The following is a 4790-nucleotide window of genomic DNA, read 5'->3' on the forward strand; positions in this document are numbered from 1 at the left end:
TTTTTGGGGCCTGTTGGCGCTTGTCACTACTGGAACGAATGTAGCACTTCTATGGTATCTTCTACACCTGAGGTCTCTCTTACATCTCTTCTACTTTGTCTACGATTCTTGTGTACGTAATTCTTGTTCTCTTTCCTAGGTTTTCTATCTCCAGGATTGCCTCAGATTATGTTTTCCTTATTAATTCCATTTTCATTTTGGGGCCTTGAACAGTTTTATTCATTTCATTCTCCTGTTTCTTGTATTTTCCTGTATTTCCTTATAGTTATTCATTTTGTCTTTAAGAGCATCTACCTGTTTGATTGTATTTTCTTGCATTTCTTTTCATTTCTTTTTTCTTTATTCTTTGTTAGTTAGTTTTCAATCTATTTTATTTGTAATTCATTTTTACACTCCATATTCCATTACCTGACCCTTCCCTACCACTCTCCAACTGCTCCACATCACACATCCTCCCCACCACACCCCATCTCCACATAGATGCACCCACCTTCAACCCCATGTGATCTCTAAACTCCTTGGGGCCTCCAGTCTCTTGAGTGTTAGGTGCATCATCTCTGAATGGACACAGACCCGGAAGTCCTCTGCTGTATGTGTGTTGGGGGCCTCATAACAGCTAGTGTATGCTGTTTTGTTTTGGGTCTTTCATTTGTTTGTTTGTTTTTGTTTTGTTATTTGGTGATCCAGTGTTTGAAAGATCTCAGGGGTCCAGATTAATTTAGACTGCTGGTCCTCCTATAAGATCACCCTTCTCAGCTTCTTTCAGCCTTCCCTAATTCAACAACAGGGGTCAGCTGCTTCTGTCCATTGGTTGGGTGCAAATATCTGCATCTGACTCTTTCAGCTGCTTGTTGGATCTTTGGGGGGACAGTCATGATAGATCTCTTTTTGTGAGTGCTCCATAGCCTCAGTAATAGTGTCAGGCCTTGGGACCTCCCGTTGAGCTGGATCCCACTATGGGCTTATCACTGGACCTTCTTTTCCTCAGGATCCTCTCCATTTCCCTCTCTGTAATTCTTTCAGACAGAAACAATTACGGGCCAGAGTTGTGACTGTCGCCTGAGGTTTTGATCTTAGCCATTCTGACTGATGTAAGGTGGAATAACAGGAGACTCTATCATCTTCATAAGTTTCTATTTAGTGTCATTTTCTTGCAATTCAGGTTTTTTAGGATATTTAGGGCTTGGTGTGATAGGCTGCCTGAGTTTTGGTGGTGCCACATTCCCCTGTCTTTTGTTGTGTTTTTCACACTGGCATTTACCCATCTAGTTGCCTATAGTGTTGGAAAACCTGGTAGTCCCTGGTGTCAGCAGGCTTCTGGGATTGTAGGGAAAGCTACATGCTCTTAAGACTAGCAGGCATCCATGGACATGGGTAGACCTGTAGCCCCTGGTGGCTTGAGGCTGCTCATTATCCAGGTTGGGGGCAGGCCTCCAGGGATTCAGGTGGAGCTGGTGGCCCCTGATGGTTGTAGGCCTCTGTCCTGGGCAGCAGCAGTTCTCCATAGTATAGATGTTGTGGAAACAGAAATGGAATGCAGAAGGGACAGGGCAGAAATAGTTGCTGCTGTGTTTGCCCAGAGGAGCAGACAGGCAGGGGTTTGGAGGAAGGGATCTCATTTGGAGGTCACTGATGACTGAGGGTGACTAGGGTTGTGGATAGAGGTGTAGAACAGGAATATGGATACCAAAGTGTCAGAGCAGACCTCAAGGCTGCCGGGCTTCTTCCCTAACTTTTTATATAAGCTTTTAATTCTATAAACGTTCCTTTTTGTACTGCTTTCATTGTGTCCCAAAAAGTTTATCTATGCTATATATTCATTTTCATCAAATTCCAGGAAGTCTTTAATTTCTTCATTTATGCTTTACACACTTTTTATTCAGTGGAGAGCTGTCTCGTTTCCATGAGATAGTATGCTTTCTGTTGCTTCTGTTGTTGAGATCCAACTTTAATCTGAAGTTGTCTGAGAGGATGCTGGGAGATACTTGCAAATTTCTTCTATTTTTTTGATACTTGATTTTTGTCCTAGTATGTGGTCAGTTTTGGAAGAAGTTCCATGAGGTTCAGAGTAGAAGGTATATTGTTTTGCATTGGGGTGAATGGTTCTGTAAATATGTGTTAAGTCTATTTGGATAATAATGTCTTATGGGTCTAGTGTTTCTCTATGCAGGTTTTGTCTTGATGGTGTTTCTATTGATGAGAATTGGGTACTGAATTCTCCCACTGTCATTGTTTGCTTTAATCTATAGTTGAGTTTGTTTCATCAATTTGTGTGTCCTTGTGTTGTTGTTGGTGGTGGTGTTAGTTATGATTTGCAGGAGTGTGTTTATGTATTTATATATTTCCTTTCTTTGGATTTGGTGAGATTTTACTTCCTGGTTTTCAAGGTTATTGATTGGAGTTTTCATTCTAGCATCTTCTGTAGAGCCGATTAGTAGAGAGATATTCTTAAATTTAAATTTATCATGGAAAATCTTGTTTTCTCCATCTATGGGGATTGAGAGTTTTGCTAGGCATCATATTCAGGATGGATTCTCTGGTGTCTTTGAGTCTATAACATATCTGTCTAGGCTCTTGTTTTTTTTTTAAGTCTCCACTGAGAAGTCGTGCATAATTCTGGTAGATCTGCCTTCATATATTACTTCATCTTTTTTCTTTTGACTTTTAATGTTAATTTTTGTTCAGAATGTCTAGTGGTTTTATTATAATGTGGCAAGAAGACTTTATTTTCTGGTCCAAAAACATTTTGGTGTTCTTTATGATTCTTTTACCATTATTGACATCTCTTTCATTAGGTTATGAATTTTTTTCTATGATTTTGTTTCAAACATTTTCTTTAAGCTGGAATTCTTCTCCTTCTTCTATTGCTTTCATTCTTAAGTTTGGTTTTTTCAGACAGCCCCAGATTTTCTGGTGTGTTTTATTAGGAGGTTTTTAGACTGATATATTAATTTTTTTAGACTAACATTTTTGACTGATGTGTCAATTTTTTTCTATCTTATCTTTAGTGCCTAAGATTTTTCTCTTTCGTTTCTTGTAGTCTGTTGATGAAGATTGCTTCTGTACTTCCTGTTTAAATTTCTAAACTTTCATTTCCAGAATTCCCTCAGTTTGAAGTTTTTTTTTATTGTTTCTATTTCCAATTTCAGGTCTTGAACAGTTTTATTTATTTCTTTACTGTTTGTGTTTTCCTGAATTTAATGATTTATTCGTTTTATCTTTAAGGGCCACTAACAATTTATAGATATTTTTTAAAATATCACATACATGTTGATAACTTGCTTATATAAATATTATACTTTTGGAGAAAATTTTTGGTTGTACATGACTGTCTGATGACATGAACAAATTAAGTCATTTGAACCTGACATTCTACAACTGAAAATTTACTATAAGGAAACAATTCATACTTGTAGAACTTTATTATGAGTGCTATGTATTAGTTTATTTAACAAAACCTTCTCAATCATTCTAAATCTATTTTTTTCATTTTTATTGGTTATTTTATTAATTTACATTTCAAATGTTATACTCTTTCCCAGTTTCCCCTCCTATCCTCCTTTTCCAGTTCCTGCCATCTATCCCCTTGTACTGGTTAGTTTTGTGTCAACTTGACACAGCTGGAGTTACCACAGAGAAAGGCACTTCAGTTGGGAAAATGCCTCCATGAGATCCAACTGTAAGGNATTTTCTCAATTAGTAATCAAGTAATCCCTTGTGGGTGGTGCCATCTCTGGGCTGGTAGTCTTGGTTCTATAAGAGAGCAGGCTGAGGAAGCCAGGGGAAGCAAGCCAGGAAAGAACATCCCTCCATGGCTTCTGCATCAGCTCCTTCTTTCTGACCTGCTTGAGTTCCAGTCCTGCATCCTTTGGTAATCAACAGCAGTATGGAAATGTAAGCCAAATAAACCCTTTCATCCACAACTTGCTTTTTGGTCCTGATGTCTGTGCAGGAATAGAAACCTTGACTAAGACACCCCTCCTCCTGTGTCTATGAGGGTGCTCCCTACCTACCCACCCACTCCTGCTTCAGTACCCTAGGATTCCCCTATGCATCAAGCATTCACTGGACCAAGGGCCTCCCTGCCCACAAATGACAGATAAGCTAATTCTCTGCTACATATCCAGCTGGAGCCATGGGTCTGCCCTCGTGTACTCTTTGGTTGGTGGTTTAATACCTGGAAGCTTTGGGGGTCTGGTTGGTTGATACTGTCATTCTTCCTGTGGTGTTGAAAACACCTTCAGCTCCTTCAGTCCTTTCTCTATCTTCTCTATTGGGGTCCTCAGCTCAGTGTGATGTTTGGCTACAAGAATCTGCATCTGTATTGGTCAGGCTCTGGCAGAGCCTCTTGGGGGAAGCTATACAGGCTACTGTCAGCAAGGGCTTCTGGGCATCAGCAATAGTGTCTGGGCTTGGTGTCTGCAGATGGGATGGATTCCTAGGTGGGGCAGCACCTGGTCAAGATTTGCTAGGAGGTATGTAGCAGTGTGGGAGAGGGAACTGGGTGTGGCCACTAAAAAGTCCAGATGCTGGGGACTCAAGAGTTTCTCAGGACCCAACAAGGAGGGCATTAGCTGAAACACCCAACAAAGGGGAGCTAGAACCTGTAGAAATCATTTCCAGTAGATAAGGACGGCCCCTGGTTGAGGGATGGGGCCACCCACCCACATCCAAAATATAATCCAGAATTTCTCTTGTCAAAAGGAAATGGAGGGACAAGGAGTGGAGCACAGACTTAAGGAAAGGTCATCTAGAGAGTGCCCCACCTATGGATTTCTAAATCTATAAAC

The sequence above is a fragment of the Mus pahari genome, chromosome 4, assembly GCF_900095145.1.
Source record: "Mus pahari chromosome 4, PAHARI_EIJ_v1.1, whole genome shotgun sequence".
NCBI classification, from domain to species: Eukaryota; Metazoa; Chordata; class Mammalia; order Rodentia; family Muridae; genus Mus; species Mus pahari.